We start from the raw sequence: 19,713 nt of genomic DNA on the forward strand, positions 1-19,713 counted from the left end.
AAATTGACATCTTCTGACAGAATGTGAAGAATCTTTCAAACCTCTTGATTATTTCTGGGATATATGAGTGGAACAGGTTATCCCAGGCAGATGTTCAATTATTTTCCTTGGCTTTAACATTTTCAAATTTTTGAAATATTTCCATTTGCTGATACCATATCCCTAAACTTTTCTCTCCACTCTTATCCAGTTTTATGTTCAATTAAAAACATTTTTTCAAGTTTTATAAAAGCCATAGTGAAAAAAAGTACTGAAGTTAAGAGTCAAAGGACCCTAGATTGAATCTTGGCTTTGTCTGTTACTGGTCCTGTAACCTTGGGAAAGCCAGGCTCCCTAAGCCTAAGCATAAAACGGAATTTTTGTGAGTTAAAAGGTTTTGGGGATATTAAATAAGGCAACGAAAAAATGTCTGGTGTCTTCAGTAGGTTGTTAATAAATATTGGTTGAGGGCGCCTGGGTGGCTCAGTCGTTGGGCATCTGCCTTCAGCTCGGGTCTTGATCCCAGGGTCCTGGGATCGAGTCCCACATCGGGCTCCCTGCTGGGCAGGGAGTCTGCTTCCCTCTCCCACTCCCCCTGCTTGTGTTCCTTCTCTCGCTGTGTCTCTGTCAAATAAATAAATAAAATCTTAAAAAAACAAATAAATATTGGTTGAATTTGGTGCATAATTCTTTCCAAATCTTACTACCTTTTTTCCCCAAATTTTATTACTTTGCAAAACATTCCTGAAACTATTCCATTAATCCTCTAATTAGTTATTTGGAAATATTTAGGGATTTAGTGGATACGTGTTGTATTAAAGACGTTCTTCTGTTCAGTCACAACACTTAATTGTTCACTGAAAGAATTCGGCTTTTGTCAAGAGATTTCTATCTTGGGTTCATGTTTAATTTTAATAGCTCATGGTAATTCAGAAACTAGAAATCCTAAAAAAAAAAAATCTTAGGAAAATCTGATTTGAACTTCAAGATATTTTGTAAGCTCCACCCTGTTATCTAAAAAATCCGTTCCTCGGGGCGCCTGGGTGGCTCAGACGTTAAGCGTCCGCCTTCGGCTCAGGTCATGATCCCAGGGTCCTGGGATCGAGCCCCACGTCGGGTTCCCTGCTCTGCGGGAAGCCTGCTTCTCCCTCTCCCACTCCCCCTGCTTGTGTTCCCTCTCTCGCTGTGTCTGTCTCTGTCAAATAAATAAAATCTTTAAAAAATAAAAAAAAATAAAAAATTTGTTCCGGGCGGGGGGAGGGTGGGGAGGGGTGCGCCTGGGTGGCTCAGTTGGTTAGGCATATGCTTTCAGCTCAGGTCATGCTCCCAGGGTCCTGAAATCATGGGCTCCCTGCTCCCTCTACTGTTTCCCGCTGCTCGTGCTTTCTTTCTTAGTTAAATAAAAATCTTAAAAAAAAAATAGGGGCGCCTGGGCGACTCAGTTGGTTAAGCAATTGCCTTTGGCTCAGGTCATGATCCTGGAGTCCCAGGATCGAGTCCCACATCGGGCTCCCTGCTTAGCAGGGAGTCTGCTTCTCCCTCTGACCCTCCCCCCTCTCATGTGTGCGCGCGCTCGCTCTCTCATTCTCGCTCTCTCAAATGAATAAATAAAGTCTTTTTAAAAAATAAAAATAAATAAAAAATTTGTGCTGGGGCAACCCTGTCAGGACCCCTGTCACTCTTGAGAGCTTTTTCTGTATCTTCACTTAATAAACTATCGCTTTACTCACTGAATGAATGAATGAATGAATGAATGAATATTTTTTTAAAAATTTGTGCTGTATCTTGAAAATACCTACTTAGAACACCAGCAATGCAAATAGGGAAAGTTACTCACTAATTGCAAGCCACTGACAAAATTGAAAGGATTTGGTCTTTAGCTAATTCGCTTTTACTTTGGCATCATTTGAATTTTTTTTTAAGTAGGCTTCATGCCCAGGGTGGAACCCAGTGCGGGGCTTGAACTCACATAACCCTGAGATTAAGACCTGAGCTGAGATCAAAAGTCGGATGCTTAACTGACTGAGTCACCCAGGCGCCGCTGAAATTTTTTTATAACATTTTCATTCTTAACATGATTTTTTCAGTGTTTTCTAACAAAATCTAAGGCTGTCCTAAATTTTACAACTGGATATGACTTGGTATCTCTTGCAATTAAAGAGGTCTAAATGTCTTCTGGCCTCTGCACACAAGCCCTCACATGAGAAAAGCACCTCAGAAGAGTTCCCCCTTTTATCACTTTGGGATTGACTACAATAGCTTAAACACATATGGGTTTATTCATTCTCTCATATAAATAAAATTCAGGGATATGCAGTCCAGACTCATGTGGTAGCTTCATGGGCATCAGGGGCCTAGGATTTTCCTTTCTTCACCACCTATATGGTCTGCAGTAGAGGCTGGAACTCCAACCATCACATCCACCTTTCAGGCTGCAAGAAAAGGGGAAGGACAAAAGAGGTACATTCTAGCGTGTGTTTCCCTCCTAGGGAGCAATTCTAGAAGTCCTAAAAGAGGACTTAGTCGGCCTCCATTTTGACCTCAAACTTTTCTAGTTGGGTTATTCTTTCCAGCTTGTCTCCACTCAGGCGGAAGAGCCTGAAGGCAAAGCATCCCCTGATAAGAATCAAAACTACCCCCTCAAGCAATAAGGACTGCCCTGAGCTAGCAAGACACTACCCTTGATCGACTCCAAGACGATGGATTTGGCTTTCACTGCCCACCTGCACTTACCCACCCACCGTTACCCCACATTTTCCTTATATATACCTGCAAGTATTTTCAGCGCTTTGGAGACTGTCTTTGAGACCGTAGTCCTCTGTCTTCCCAGTGTCTGCCTCACTGAAATAAACTCCTTTCTTGTTTCACCACCACTCAACTCTCTGCCTTTGGATTTTGTCAGTGGCGAATGGCCGAACCTGGACTGTTTGGAGTACCCCAGTGCCCTGGCTACAGTCCCACTGAACAATTACATGGATCCATCCAGTTGCAGTGAAGGCTGCAAACTAGTCTCCCAGCTCATGGACACTGGTTGACTGCCACCCTAAATAAAATCAGGATTTTGTTCTTAAGGAAGACTGTAGGCAGCTAGTAGTCCTTGCTGTACTCACAGTGCAAAGGGTCTGGTTCTCAGCTTAGACGTTTTTCACCTTTACTCACTGGGGGTCAGGTTCAGGGAAATTGATTAGTATTTACCAAACTCATGAGATTGATTTCCGAAACAAGAATACCATTAATGTAGAATGAGGAATTCCTAATTGGTTACATATAGTGTAGACAGTGAAGTTGCAGAAAATGTAGTTTACTTAAGAGGGAATTGGGCAGGGAGGTTAGAATGTGGTTTATGATGGTGACAGAAGGTGATTTAGGAAGGAACCAGTCCAGCTGGACTATTCCTGGTGCATGGTCTGAATCCCTTCATTCTGAGATCTGTTAATGAATTCTCTTGCTCCTTTTACCCAGACTTTTCATACTCTGCTAACAAATCAGTACTTAAGTTACAAGGCAAATTCTTTCCTTTAGAGCAGAACTGTTCAAAAGAGCTTACTTTGATAATGGAAATGTTCTGTATCTGCTCTAATACAGTAGCCTCTAGGCCACAAGTGGCTATTGTACCTGAAATGTGGCTAGTGTGGCAATGGAACTGAGTATGTACTTCTATTTAATTTTAATTAATTTAAATTTAAATATCCATGGCCGCAGAGCCCTATAATGTAAACTCTATGAGTGGGGGACTTTATTTTGTTAATTGCTATGCCTCAGGAGTCCTAATAGGGCCTGACTCAATAATTGTTGATAAATGATGGACGAAAAAAAGTTTTCATTTCTCTTAATTAAGTCAAATCCCATCTCAATTAATAGGATTCAGCATATATTCAAGACCTAGTGTAACAGTGCTTTTCAAACTGAGAGCTGAAAAACAACTTAGGGAATAGTGACCAACTTAATTAAAAATGAAACAATAAAAAGAAAATAGAATCACATGTAGTAAAGGTGACTATTGTTTCATGAAACTTATGTTTTAGATTTACACATGTATATGTGTACTGGATCCCAACATAAGACGTATTTCTTCATGTGGATCTAGTTCAAAAAAGTTTGAAAGCCTTTGACTTAAGCAAATTTTCTCTTCAAATATATTTCTTGGCAGCATGAACTGGTCGATTTCAGTGGATAATTTTATTATTTTTTTTATTTTTTTTAATTTTTATTTTATTTTTTATTTATTTGAGAGAGAGAGAATGAGAGATAGAGAGCACGAGAGGGAAGAGGGTCAGAGGGAGAAGCAGACTCCCTGCCGAGCAGGGAGCCCAACGCGGGACTCGATCCCGGGACTGCAGGATCATGATCTGAGCCGAAGGCAGTCGCTTAACCAACTGAGCCACCCAGGCGCCCTTATTATTATTTTTTTAATGTGCCCCTTTTGACTGTAGCGCTTTTGGACAAGGTTCATGTTTTTGTCACAAAGTAGCCTTATCTGGTGTTAATGTTCTATGAGTTTGTTTATGCTCAACAGAATACCAAGCCCTACCTGGAACAGGGACTGCCAGGCCAGTTGTTGGCAATATCTAGGTCTAGCTGAGAATACCCGTTCCCTTTCTCTTAAGTGAAACCAAGCAACATAACTAATATAACTTCCAATAGTGTCTTTGATGAATGTAAAATGATCATTAGAATCTAAGATTTTAGATATTTGAATATTTCTTTTAACTTTGAAAAATAGGGCTTTTTTCTGATATAAAAAATCATAATACACATAAAAGAGCATTTATAAACCATAGAGAAAACCACAGATAACTAATCTTGACGTTAATGTTCTCCCCATCAATATTCGTAAATTTTTTAAAAAGCAGGGTAGAGGGAGGGGTGCCTGGCTGGCTTAGCGAATGAGCATACAGCTCTTGATCTCTGGGTCCTGAGGTCAAGCCCCACATTGGGTGTAGAGCTTACTTTAAAAAAATAAATAAACGTATTACCTATATTAAAAAAAACAGGGTGGAAGGAATCCTAATGTCTAAGTGACTTCTCCATCTTTTAAGACTTTTAAGACTTTTAAGCATAGGTTACTGTTTTTAAGACTGCTCTAACAGATCTATAAACAAGCCAATTTGAAGATTTCTTGGTTGGGACTACTTTTAATCATTTTTAGACTGGATTTTAAAAATGAGTAGAAGATGATTAGACTAATCAGTCAGCTGGGGGGGCAACTCTTTAATCTCAGAAAATTGTCCAAGTATTTTACCTTTATCATGAATATTTTCCCATATCATTAACTATTCATCTAAAATGTCATTTAAAATTATTATAAATAGGGACGCCTGGGTGGCTCAGCCAGTTAAGTGTCTGCCTTAAGCTCAGGTCATGTTCCCAGGGTCCTGGGATGGAGCCCCACATTGGGCTCCTTGCTCAGCAGGGAGCCTGCTTCTCCCTCTGCCTGCTGCTCCACCTGCTTGTGCTCTCTCTCTCTCTGACAAAGAAATAAATAAAAAATACAAATAATTATAAATATTCCGGGACGCCTGGCTGGCTCAGTCAGTAGAGCATGGAACTCTTGATCTCAGGGTCATGAGCACAAGCCCTCCATTGGGTATGGAAACTACTTTAAAAAAATTTTATTATAAATAGTCCAACTGATGAATGTTGGAATTTATTTTTAAATCATAGATCCAAAACATTGGAAAATAAACATTTTAAAGATATTTAGGTACCCACCAATCACAATAAATAACTGCTAACATTTTTCGTATTTGCTTCAAGTTTTTTTTTTCAATGAATGAAAAAATACAACTGATCACATTGAGATCTACTTTATCCTCCTTTGTGGACATCCAGAGGTCCATCCACCCTCCCCACCAACACCCACTCAGGTACCCACACCACCCATGTCCACATCCCAGTAAGGAAGGGATAAACAGAAATCAGGGCAGGCACTAGCAATCATGCCTATCACTGCTTTTATCTTATTGCCAGAACCTAATCACAGAGCCTTTAACTCCGAGGGTGGCTGGGAAGTATATTCTTTATTCAGGGTGGCAGATGGGTAGGGAGTTGGAAGAGTGAGCAGTCTCAGTCATAGCTATATTAGTACTTCCATGCTCTGTGGCATAGGGGAGGAGAGAAAGCACAGAATTGAGTCAGAAGAAAATTTAATGGCTGTGAAGTAAGGACTGACTTTAGCCTCAGTTTTTCCATCTTGCCTATGGAATTATTATTGGATGTATAAATACTTCATCATCATGGATGAAGGAATGAATAAATAAACATATGGATAAATAAATATTAGAGTTATCTCTATACTTATTTTTATCTCCCTTCCAGATTGCTAACCTCTTGGCTGGCTTACTCTTCTTTTCTACGTGACTTCTCCTTTGCTGGTGCATCTTGCCCAGCTGCCTACCATTCCCTATAACAGTCCTGGAAATTAGCTTATAGTAGGAACTGAATGCAATTTCAGAATATCAAAGAAAATTTAGAATTTGAAATACAAAGCCTGAAGATAATTAAATTTTGTTATGAGAACAGAGCAAATAGAGTCACGTAGATAGAATCAGTATTCCTTTTAGGAAAAGAATATACATCTGTTTGTGTCTGTATTAAAACTTCTCCGAAGTTTTGTAAATTGTTCACAGTGATTACTGTGGGATTGGGGTTAATGTGTAGATAAGAATTAGGAAGATTTTTAGTTTTAGTTTTATAACCAGTGGTACTCTTTGGAGGCAGAATTTAATTGCTCTAATTCATCTTTGAAATTTATCACATAGTTGAGGACAAACAGGGACGAAAACCGTGGCAGACTTTCTTCATTAAGCTGTTGGTATGGCAACAGTTATTTTTCAGGGCTGCCTTAGCGGGGTCACTAGAATGTTAAGTATGGAAAAGGAAGGAATTTTTTTCTCAGATCTCTTAGGGCATGCTAGTGCACAGTAACTTATTACTGCTTTTAGAGCAAAATGTTCATTCTATTTGAGACATCAGATATGTAAACATTTGTTCAAAAGTGCAAGACCAAAATTATAGAAATGGAGGGGCGCCTGAGTGGCTCAGTGGGTTGAATGACCCACTCTTGATTTCAGCTTAGGTCATGATCTCAGAGTTCTGGCATCAAGCCCAAGCTGGGCTCTGTGCCCTGGCAGGGGGTGGGGGGCTGGGGGGTGGTGGGAGGGTGTCTGCTTGAGATTCTCTCTTCTTCCTCTCCCTCTGCCCCTCGCCCGGTTTGTGCTCTCTCGCTCTCTCTCTCAAATAAATAAATAAATCTTAAAAAAAATTATAGAAATGGATATAGGAGTATATATGATATAAATATAAATATAAAATATATATTTAAAATATAATCTGAAATATATAAATATGTGAAATATAATTATAACAATAAAATATAAATATGTATATTCCTGTGCATATCATATATATAATATTAATATATTTATAGGAATATACATGAACATGCAAATATAATTTATTGGCCCACTTTTTGTCCTACCCTGTATAGTATATCTTTTAGTGTAGGTATAGAGGTGGCTACCATTTTCAAAAACTGTCCCCATATGATGAGAATTAGATTTGAAACAAATATTTCTACGTTGATAAGGAAGTATACTTCCAAGAAACCTTGCTCTTCACAGTTCTGTGAAGGTCCCCATGGAAAAATGGACTGTGTTTTCATTTACACACAGTACTTCTGACACCAGATTCCCCACACAGCAAGGCAATTCTCCAACACCAGCTGCATGGCCTACAATTCAGTTCACTTCTGACACTAACTGCTCAGATCCCGCAGGTTAAGGGCTCTGTCCCACAACACTACCCCTCACCAACCCTTTAGATGCCAATCACAAGTAGTAGGTCCACAGATTACCCACCACTTCTGTCTGACTTGGCTGTAAACTGGAGACTCTCACAACTTCCTCCTCAGGTTTAATCATTTGCTGGAACAGCTCATAGAACCCAGGAAAACAGTTCACTTACTATTACTGATTTATTATAAAGGATATTTTAAAGGATTCAAATGAACAGACAGATGAAGAGATCCATAAGATTAAGATCCGGAAGGTCCCCAAGGGCAGGCGCTTCTGTCCCTACGGATTTGGGGTGTGTCACTCTCCCAGCACATCGTAAATGCATTCACTTACTCAGAAGCTCTCAAACTCTTGTACTTCTGGGATTTTTATGGAGGCTTCATCATGTAGGCACGGTCGATTATTAACTCAGTCTCTACCACTTTTCTTCCTGGGGGATGAGGTGTGGGGCTGAAAGTTCCATGGTTAATCATAGCTTGGTTTCTCTTTTTTTAAGATTTTATTTTTTCATTTGACAGAAAGAGCACAAGCAGAGGGAGCAGCAGGCAGAAGGAGAGGGAGAAGCAGACCCCCTAGAGCAGGAAGCCCAACGCGGGGCTCGATCCCAGGACCATGGGATCATGACCTGAGCCGAAGGCAGACGCCCAATGACTGAGCCACCCAGGTGTCCCATAGCTTGGTTTTTCTGATGACCACCCTCCATGCTGAAGCTATCCAGCCCACCAGGAGTTGCCTCATTAGCTCAGAAGACATTCCTAATCACCCCAGAAATTCTTTTTTTCCTTTTTAAGATTTTATTTATTTATTTGTCAGAGAGAGAGCGTACAAGCAGGGAGAGCGACAGGCAGAGGAAGAAGCAGGTTCCCCACGGAGCAAGGAGCCTGATGTGGGACTCGATCTGAGGACCCCGGGATCATGACCTGAGCCGAAGGCAGATGCTTAACCAACTGAGCCACCCAGGCACCCCCCACCCCCATTTTTTTTAAGATTTCATTTTTACTTATTTTAGAGAGAGAGTGCATGAGTACAGGAGTGGGGGAGAAGGAGAAGGGGAGGGTGAGAGAATCAGAAACAGACTGCACTGAATTGGGAGCCTAACTCGGGGCTCGAACCCACAACCTCAAGATCATGACCTAAGCTGAAACCAAGAGTTGGTCGCTTAATCCACTGAGCCACCCAGGCGCCCCACCAAGAAATTCTAAGGGATTTCAGAGCTCTGTGTCAGATGCTCCTGTCACTCAAAAAATTACAAAGATCTTAGGAGCTAAGGACGACAACACATATTTCAAAAAAGATAATATATTGGAAAACACTTTGCAAAAGTGTGAAGTTGTGTATAAGGAAGTAAGGAATAAGTAGTAGTAGCAACATCTGGCTAATTATAGGATCCCCTGGTCTTAGTTTCTGGCTGACCTGTCCTTCAGTTGGAAACCTGTGGTCATTTGTTGAACAAGTTATCACTAGGGCCAGTGGCCTGTAAGACAGTGGTTCTCATCCCTGGCAGTGCATTAGAATTACTTGGAAAACTTTAAAAATCCTGATGCTCAGGCATACTCCTGATCAAAGAAATTAGGACCTCTTGGGTGGGACACAGGCAGCAGAAATTGTTAAAGCTTTCCAGGCCATGCCAATATGCAGCCAAGATTGAGAATCTTTGTCTTTTTTTTTTTTTTTTTAAGATTTATTTATTTATTTGAGAGAGAGAGCTCACACAGGGCTGGGGGGAGGGGCAGAGGGAGAGAATCTCAAGCAGACTCCCTGATGCGCACAGAGCCACACTGGGGCTCAATCCCACAACCCTGAGACTATGACCTGAGCTGAAACCCAGTGGGACGCTCAGCCAACTGAGCCACCAGGAGCCCCGAGAATCTCCGTTTTAAGGGATTAACAAGAAGAGGATTTTTCAAAATAGTAGTCAAGAGAAGCAATTTGATGCCTTTTAAACATTTTATTTATTTTAAGTAATCTCTACACTCAACATGGGGCCCAAACTCATGACCCAGACATGAAGAGTTGCAGGCTCCAAGGACTGAGCCAGCTAGGTGCCCTGCAATTTGATACCTTTTAAAAGTGCAGGTGCCTGATAAAGGAAGCCTGATAAAGAGAAAACAGCCAAGTTGTTTTCTGGCGTGCTGTCTGCAGGCTGACAGAAGTGTCATCTTCCCGACCCTTCTTACAAGGGCATTGCTCAACCGTCGAGTTTTAGAAGGTGAACCAGCTGTGGGAGGGCTGAATGATAGGAAAGATACTGCTGAAAATGCCTCATTTAAGCTTTTTCTCTCTCTCTGAAAAAGAAGCTCCTGTCTGCACAAACTAAAGGTATAATCTGGCTCCGATTGTTACCTTCTCTATAGGCCCTCCACGGCCACCATGTTCAAAATCGCCATCACTGGTCTCCTCTTGGAAATCCCTATTCTTTTCTCTCTAATTTTTCTCTGTGGCACTTACCAGCAACCAACACATTATTTTTTTCTTTTTTTTTTTTAAGATTTAGTTATTGGCAGGCCTGGGTGGCTCAGTGCATTAAACGTCTGCCTTCGGCTCAGGTCATGATCCCAGGGTCCTGGGATCAAGTCCCACATCGGGCTCCCTGCTCCACGGGGAGCCTGCTTCTCCCTCTGCCTGCCGCTCCCCCTGCGTGTGCTCTCTCTCTCTCTGACAAAAAAAAAAAAAAAAAAAAAAGATTTATTTATTTATTTATTTGAGAGCGAGTGGTGTGGTGGGGATGGGGGGGGAGGCCGAGGGAGAAAGAATACAGAGCTGACTCCCCACTGAGCACAGAGCCTGAGGCGGAGCTCCATCTCACGACCCTGAGATCATGACCTGAGCCGAAACCAAGAGACAGACGCTTAACCAACTGCACCACCCAGGCTCCCCCACACACTATTTCTTTTACTTATTATTTTATCTTCTGAAAGCACCAGAGAGGTATAGATTGTCTTTTTGCTCACAGATAAATCCCCAGTGCCTGGAACAGTGGGTAGTAGACAGCCAGTCAAAAATTGTTAAATGAGTGAGCTTGCGACTGAGATAAATTATAGGTTTAGCACCATAGTCCAGCCCAGCAGCCTATGAGGGAGTCCTCCTTGTATAGTTAGATTTTCTGAATTCCTTTATGATCTGCAACTTAGGTCTTTGGCCATGCTGGTGACTGAACAGTAAAGATGGAAGACTAGCCTCTCATGACTAGAAGAGGCTGTTTGCATGAGTTAACAGACAAGAGCTCTTCCCTCCGAGCAGGAAATGGGCTCAAAAACATACGGTTCTGTGAAAAAAGCAAGTTGTAGAGCAGCGTAACACAGCATACCATCCATCCAACACACAGACATGCCTAAGAAAAGCAGTGTCTTGCTGTGGATACGTGTATATATTTGCAAAAGCACAGACAACAGTCTGGAAGGACGTGCATCAGCCTGGTAACAGTGGCTAACTCTGGGCGGCCGGGGCGCTGAGGAAAAGTGGGGTCCAGGGGAACTTTAGTGCTGTTAGCACTTGCCTTGTAATTTATCCCAATGACTTTGTGTACAATTTCACATTTAGTTTCTAAAGCTCTTTTTTTCTCGCAGATACCTAACATTGTATTATAGTAACACAAGTGAAGTATGGGGGAAATATTTCTGTCATATACAGACAATTTATAAGGAAAATGCCCTAAAGAAATAAGAAGCATATTACACCTGAGAAGAGCTAAAGGAGTTCCACCTCTAGATTGTGTGCCTGGGAGGCAGTGAGTTTTCTGATCACTTAATAGGCACAAGGTGTGTGTGTGTGTGTGTGTGTGTGTGTCTGAGAGAGAGCTTGATTTTGATCCAAAAAACTGACCCACAAATAATTTTGCTAGAAACGGCAGCCAGTACTTTAAAGGGAGGAATGGAGAGGGATGGGCCAAGCCTGCCATCAGGCTGTGGGAGGAAGATAGCTTATCTTCTGCTTTCCACTCTTTCAAGTGCAGATGCGCGATGGGGTGGGATCTAGACAGAATATAATTTGGAAAGCATATTAATTTCTTTTCTTTCCACTTTGCCTTACTTAAAAAATTACTGGTAGCAACTTATGGAGGTCTATGTAGCACCTTCAAAAATTAGTGAGGCCATAGGTACAAACTGAAAATGAAAATGAAAATAAGAATATGAAGCCAGGGGTTGGGATTATATCAACCTGGGTGTGTCGAGTCCTGCACAAGTCATTAAAGGTGGGCCCCAAAGTTGGTCAGGAGCTTTTTCACAACTGAAGAGAAGGGAGAATATAATTAGTTCTAAGATTTGCCGTCGTTTTTGTGTTTTTCCTAGGGAAGACTTTTTTTTTTTTTTTTTTTTTAGCGTCTGATAATGAGACACACAAGCCCTCATCAGTAAATACCCCTACAGTAAATTCAGTAATGGGCTTCCTGTGGCTTATTTTGTGTGATCTCCTTCAGTGTAGGCCTAATCTTCAAATTCAACTCAATAAAAATAATTCTAGTAGTCGGCAGAACAAAGGGATCCTGCCTTACAGCTTTCCAAGGCCAGGACCCATCCAAAGAAAAAAAATATCTTATTATGATCTGGAATGGCTAGAGCACTCTTCAGGCAATCTAGCACAAGTATGTTTCTGTAACACAGATGTCTGCCGGGCTCTCCTGTCCCCATGAAATCCAGATAAGGTTGGCGCATATCTTCGGAGGAAATCCAAAACCCTCTCCAAGATTTCTGTCGATGTTTATTTTAGTCATTGACAATACATGGAAAGGAAGAGAGCATATTACATCACAGCAATGCAGCTTCGGAGTGAAGTCTGGGTGTCCCTGTTGTTAAAGTCCCCCTAACCACCCATCACGACTCTGCATGATCCCCCATCTCTTACCCGCTCACTGGCTGCCCTCTCTTTTCTCCATTCCTGGACCTGCTCCCCCACTTCCCCATCAGGAAAAAAAAAGACAAATCCCTCATTTTGTCATACAGAGGCAGCTTAACCATTGCTTTTTCTTGCCTTCAAGGTCTCTGACTTCTATTACAAGGTGATTTATTATTTTCCCACAAGGGAAAAAAAATCTAATTTGCCCTGAGCTTTTGGTAAGAATTGAGTAGTATTAATTTTGTATTCATTCATTCAGCACATGTGTATGGAACAATTAATATGTGCCAGGCACATTAGCAGCTGCTAGATGTACAACATGAACAGGACAGAGCCCTTCCCCGGAAGGAAAAGTGGAACAGATGGGAGATTAAACATGCAAATTGCAATAGAGTGATAAGCCTCGCCCAGGGGAAGATGGGAATGCTGCAGGTAGCGCCTAACACAGGTAAGTCAATCAAAACATCAATTTCCTTAAAGGGTAACAAAAGTTTCTGAAGATAATACCCAAAGCAAGTTTTATAACTTGTACACTACCTTTAATAACTGTCTTTTAGCAGTGACCTAGAATTGCTAATACTACCTATGTGACCCTGCTGGGGGCTCTAAGGCACACAGTAAAGGTGTCCCTTCTGCCTCATTCTTGCTTAATGGGCATGGAATTTCAGTTTGGGATGATGCGAAGTTCTGGAGATTGATGGTGGTGAGTGGCAAATTTTATGTTATGTATACTTTACCAAAGGAAAACAAAAAACCCCAGCAACTACCATGCTGCCTGACTTACTCTATGTGTTCATCAAATGCTGGCTCCCTCCCTGCTTTTGTGAGTGAATTTGCATCGGGGATCATCCACTGTTTTGCTTTATTGACTAATATACATACAGAAAAGTGCCTGACATCTAAAAGGAACTTCTGTGAAGCTCATTTGTAAAGTGACAAGTTCTGAGGTGCCTCGAGTCCTGTATATTTTTATGTCTTTCTCCCTTTAAATTGCCAATACTGTCTTCTCCTTCAGTAGGATGATTTGCCAGAACATTGTGTCTAGAGCTTTGTGGTAGAATAATACTTCATAGTTGTAGAAAAACAGCAGTCAGTTTTTCACAGTAAGGGGACATCATCTTCTTACAAGTCATTTGTTTAAGAGACTTGGTATTTCCAAAGTACTTTCTGGCCAAGGAGCTCAAATGACTGTACCAATCAATGTTCTCAGGGAACAAGAATTACCACTTCCTTCCGGGCAGGCTTCCTAGTCTTTAGGAATCAAGGATGGTAGTTAGAGCAAATCCCATTAGGTAAATATTTCTTCAAGAGAATCTAGAATCTCAGAGCTCATGGGAACCAGAGAATTTAAGAGGAAATCTCATTCAAGTGTTAGTTTTCATTTCCATCTGGTATAAAACACAGGGTGATCTATGCTTTGTAGGATTATTATAGCCTATAGCTCAAAGATCATTATTATAGTAGGCGTGAAGTAGGAACACTTTTATTTAGATTCTCTTCATTCTCCCCTCCTCATGCTCCCTCCATTTCTTCTCAGAGCCTGCCTGTAGTGAGATGTTTTTCAGCTCCCATCTTGGACCCATTCAATGGCACCAGACTCAGCCATCAGCTATGCTATAGGTCCTATCCTATGCTTGGGTCCTATGTGGTGGACCAAGATGTGGGTGCTGCTAAGCCATTCCTAGGCCCAGTGACCAGAGCTGTAGGCTCCCTCCTTCAGTCAAGAGCCTGCAGGCTGATGAGTCAGGTCTAATTTCATCTTTGTGGATAATTAATGAGTAGAAAGGACTACAATTCCAGTTTTACATGTCAGAATGCATTCTTTTAATTCTAACAACATAAATAAGGATTGGGTATTTCCCTAAAGTGGGATCTTAGGACTATAAGAAAAGTTTTTTTTTTAAGAAAAGGTTTTATGAAAATATACATACCGAAAAATGTGTATATTGTGAGTATACAGCCCAGTAATTTTTCACAGACTGATCACATGCATGCAACCACATCCAGGTCTATAATCAGATCATGGCCAGCACCCCAGAGGCCCCTTTTGCTCCCAGAAGGACCTCTAAGAAGTTATTTTATACATCCATCTGCCCATAAGTAGGCCTATGCCTAAATCCACCTAATAGATGGACACTCTCCCTTTTTATTTTATTTATTTCTCGGGTATGGAACCATACATAATTCATTTGAGGAAATGCATAAATGTTATCATATCGTATATACTTTTTTGTGGCAGCAGAAAATTTCCTTCCTTCTTTTGCCTGGCTCTCCCACCTCCCTCTCTTCCTCCTTAGACTTATATAGTGATCTCAGTGCCCTGCAAACATGCTTGTCATCACTTCCCAGGCAAGAAACAGAACAGGCTGGGGCCACCCCAGAAGCTGCCCCTCCTGCCCCACCCCATCAAGCCTTTATCCTGCCTTTCCATATGAAACCTACCCCTGGGTAACCAAATCACAGATGCAGAAAAGCATCTTTTTGGAAATGTAAAAATACATTTTTAAAAAGAAGTGGTAGATAACAGGGTTTCTGTTTGGGATGATACAAAAATTCTGGAGATGGATAGTGGTGATGGTTGTACAACATTGTGAATGCGCTTAATGCTACTGAATTATGTGCTTAAAAATGGTTAAAATGGTTAATTTTATCTATGTATATTTTAGCACTATATAAGAAAAGAAATGGTAGAATTAGAGTATCGCCATTTTGTAGCCCTCAAATGAGTCCTGTCCCATTTCAACCCTACCCTTTCCTTAAAGTAAATACCCTCCTGATTTTATACTGATCACGTCCTTCCTTTTTTTATAGCTTTCTCAGCCAAATAGCATCCTTAGATGTAAGAGTTTAGTGTTGCCTTTTTGAAAAATTTGCTTGGTCTTCTAAATTTATTTTTAGTCTGTACGGTTCCTCTCAATTCTTTCCCTCAATTTCATCTGTTGGAGATTTTACATCATTTGACCTGCTTCTCATGGTCTGGATTTTGTGTGGTTCATGTTCCTCTGGCCTCTGTATTTCCCCCAAAGTTGTCTTGCTAGATTCAGGGGCTTAAGGAGACTCCATTGGTCTTTGGCAAGACCATAGCAGGGTTGAATTCTCTCATCAGGGGGCCCATATTGTCTGGTTGTTGCTCTTTTTAAAATTTTTATATTTTTGATATCATCAAATAAGGTACTGAATCTTCAGTGCTTTGCTATTGTCTATTATTATGTGAAAGTTAGTTTCCCTGAGCCTTTGGAACGAGGTGTGCTCTAAAGTAGCTTGTGTGGTCACAGGGTTTCCTCTTCTGGTATTTTGGATAGGATTCAAATACGTAGGCAACTTCCTATCTGGGGTTTCCTGGCTCTGCTCCCCTCCCCCACTTTTAAAAAAATATTTATTTATTTAACAGAGAGAGAGAGAGAGAGAGAGAGAGAGAGACAGAGAGAGAGCATAAGCAGGGGGAGAGGGAGAAGCAGGCTCCCTGGGAGGCTGATGCCAGACTCGATCCCAGGACTCGATCCCAAGACCCTGGGATCATGACCTGAGCCGAAGGCAGATGTTTAACCCACTGAGCCACCCAGGCGCCCCCTCCCCACCCCCACTTTTATGTGGCCTTTCTATTTCTTTGGTTCCTAATTCCTAGGGTTCACAGGAGCTAGGCTGTCCAGCATCTTAAAGCTTACTGCAGACTCCTTGCATTCCCTTACCATTGGTGGGGCAGACTCTCTCCCCGTTGCCATGCTTCCCTGTGAATCCCTGTTAGTCACTGTTCTCAGGTCTATCAGACACCCCACTGGCACCCTCTGCCTTCTCCTGCCCAGATGTCAAAACCATGCGGTCTGATGGCTTGCCAAGGTTTGCTCCTATCTGCCTCTATTTTGATCGTCATGGAGATTTCTTTCTTTTTTTTTTTTTTTAAAGATTTGATTTATTTATTTGACAGAGAGAGACACAGTGAGAGAGGGAACACAAGTAGGGGGAGTGGGAGAGGGAGAAGCAGGCTCTCCGCTGAGCAGGGAGCCCGATGTGGGACTCGATCCCAGGACCCTGGGACCACGACCTGAGCCGAAGGCAGATACTTAACGACTGAGCCACCCAGGCGCCCTGTCATGGAGATTCCTTACTCCTAATTTTGTTGTACATGTCATCCATAAGATTTTGGCTTTGTTGTAGTTGCTCTATTTTTTCACTTGGGGATTCAGAGAGATTAAAAATCTACCCTACCCCTGCTGCCATTTTCCCAGAATCTTCCTGATTGACTTTAACAAAGGAGATACACACACACACACACACACACACAGTTCGGCTGCTCGTTGAAGGGTATATCAAAGGCTTTTTCAGTTCATGCGTTTATGGGGTTTTACTTGGTTAAATCTAAGGTATAGGTTTTAATTTCTCAGAGTATCTCATTTGGTTTTCTCTACCAGTGATATCTGTGACATATCTTATTATCAAAATGTCCTGACTTGGGGCGCCTGGGTGGCTCAGTTGTTAAGTGTCTGCCTTCTGCTCAGGTCATGATCCCAGGGTCCTGGGATCGAGTCCCACATCGGGCTCCCTGCTCGGCGGGAAGCCTGCTTCTCCCTCTCCCACTCCCCCTGCTTGTGTTCCCTCTCTCGCTATCTCTCTGTCAAATAAATAAATAAAATCTTAAAAACAAAAAAACAAAATGTCCTGACTTAACGCTCCAGGGCCCTCAGCCAGGTGACCAGGGGCAATCTGGAGAGGACCTTTGCTTTGTTGTGCCGTATGAGTGTTTGGGTCCTCAGGGCTGGTGAGTGGGGTTTAATGTGCAAACTTCAAACACATGGTACATGGCCTCGACTCCTGAATTAGTGGCCAAGTATATTCCTAAAATGATGTACTCATTTTGGGGAACAGAGGCTCAATTAAGGTGCAGGTAGAAGAGAATCTACTCACTCAGGAAATGCCTGGTGTTCAGTTAAATGAGCCCCGTGTCATACTATTCAGGAATTGATTCTGTTATAAACTAAATGTTTGTGTTGAAAATTCGTATGTTGAAGTCCTAACCCCCAGTGTGATGGTATTAGGAGGTGGGGTCTTTGGGAAATGATTAGGTCATAAGGGTGATTTCATGGGTGTCCTCATGAAAGAGACCCCAGAGAGCCCCCTTGCCCCTTTTGCCAGGTGAGGACTTTGAACCAGAAAGTCGACTATCACCAGACACCAAACCTGCCAATGCCTTGATCTTGGACTTCCCAGCCGCTAGAACTGTGAGAAAGAAATGTTGTGCAAAGCGCCCTGGTCTACGGGATTTTTGTTAGAGCAGCCAAGTAACCTAGGACTTATTCCTTTCATGGTTCATGATATTTTGGATCCTGGCCCACTGTGAGAATCTGATTCAAGATATAGATCTTTCCCCCCAGAAAAGCGCACATACCCACACATTTTGCACACGATATTAAATGTTTACGGACTATCTTAACCATGACTCACTCCTATGTTTAGAATTCCTGTGCTGACACATTTGTCAAAAGCACATGTCTTCCAATGATTGGTGGGATGTTCACAAGAGAGAGCAAGTAAGGTGCCCCTCTCTTGGATTGTTATCAAGTCTACTGGAGTCTCACTAAACACGGAACTCTGAATCACACTGCAGGGGAGTTTCGTTTGTTTCCATGGGAGGCCAAGCTGACAACCGTGGGTACACGGGCCTGACTTCCTGCCAGGCTCCGGGCCCTGGTGGGAGTAGAATGCTCTGCTCATTAGCACTGCTAAAGAGCCACACAGTTCTGGCTGCTGACAGATGGAGGTAGCCTGCTTCTCCTCTGGCTTTCCCTGCCTGGCACTTTCCAGATTCAGTCGTTAAAATGAACCAAAGTCCTCTTCATCTTCTTTGTGGCCTTGGCATTTCCACGACTAAGTCCCATGGAGGTGGAAATAGGCCCACAGAGGCTCACTGTAGGTCAGGGCAGGTGTAACTCAGGAGGCCAGGTGGGCATCAGCTGGTCTGATGTGCAAGCCTTCTGTGTCCTGGGAGATTCCCTGCTCATCTTTGCTGTGAGTCTCCCGATTAATAAACAACTAAGCCAACCGACAAGCACAGCAGAAGGAGGCACATGGCTAAAATACTAGCTTCTGAAATAAATTTGCTTAACTTTATGTTTTTTGAAGTTTTCTTATTTGAAGTCTATTAATTAAAAAAAAAGACTCAAAGGGATGAATAATTCTACAATTACAAGAGCAAACAACTTTTTTTTTTTTAAGATTTTATTTATTTGTCAGAGAGAAAGAGCAGTAGGCAGAGAGGGAAGCAGACTCCCTGCTGAGCAGGGAGCCCAATGCGGGGCTTGATCTCAGGACCCTGGGATCATGACCTGAGCCGAAGGCAGATGCTTAACCGCCTGAGCCACCCAGGTGCCCACAAACAATCCTTTTTGTCGGCCAAGTTTTTCTTTATAAATTCACCAAAGAGTGTGGCTGGAAGCCTAATGGCCTAGCAGGTGGCCCAGCCAGCAGTCCAGGAGGTAATTGATGAGAAATGATACCACAAATAAGCAGCAAAAAGGGCGCCCCCAAACTTCCACATCTCAGTCAATGGCATCACAGTCCTCCCCGGTTGCACCTGCCCTCAATGAGGAGTCTTCCTTGGTTGGACTCTCTCTTGCCTCCGTCTTGGGGCTTCAGCGTGTCCTGTTGCTTATGCCTCGGATGTGTATCTCAGCGCCACCGTCTTCTGTGTGCGCGCTGCCCCGGCCTCCCGGGTGAGGTCCCCGCCGCTGCCCGCCAGCCCCACAGCCCCGCTGTCACGGAGCGCGTTCGGTCCCCGGGGACCGTCCATCGCTTCCATCACTGCCGCCAGTGCGGTAGCGGCGGCTTGCTTAGTAAACCGGAGTGTGCTGAAGTCTCGCCTCTACTCACAGCTTTCCAAGTGACTTCCCACTGAATTGAGAATTGAATGTAAACTTAAAAAAATAAATTCCTGGGCGCCTGGGTGGCTCAGTCGTTAAGCGTCTGCCTTCGGCTCAGGTCATGGTCTCAGGGTCCTGGGATCGAGTCCCACATCGGGCTCCCTGCTCCGCGGGAGGACTGCTTCTCCCTCTCCCTCTCCCACTCCCCCTGCTTGTGTTCCTGCTCTCGCTGTCTCTGTCTCTGTCAAATA

General features: G+C 42.7%; 1 long non-coding RNA gene across 1 annotated transcript in view; it reads left to right on the plus strand.

Annotated features, from left to right (window-relative positions):
- The window catches only part of LOC141373114 (uncharacterized), a 29,911-nt gene that overhangs the window by 1,482 nt on the left and 8,716 nt on the right, over positions 1 to 19,713 (plus strand). The window contains exon 2 of the long non-coding RNA XR_012378799.1: positions 12,868 to 13,056. This is a non-coding gene — a long non-coding RNA (uncharacterized lncRNA). The remainder of the gene's footprint in view (positions 1 to 12,867; positions 13,057 to 19,713) is intronic.

Source organism: Callorhinus ursinus, unplaced genomic scaffold, assembly GCF_003265705.2.
Source record: "Callorhinus ursinus isolate GAN/ISIS: 27379988/994484 unplaced genomic scaffold, GSC_fseal_2.0 scaffold7, whole genome shotgun sequence".
NCBI lineage: Eukaryota > Metazoa > Chordata > Mammalia > Carnivora > Otariidae > Callorhinus > Callorhinus ursinus.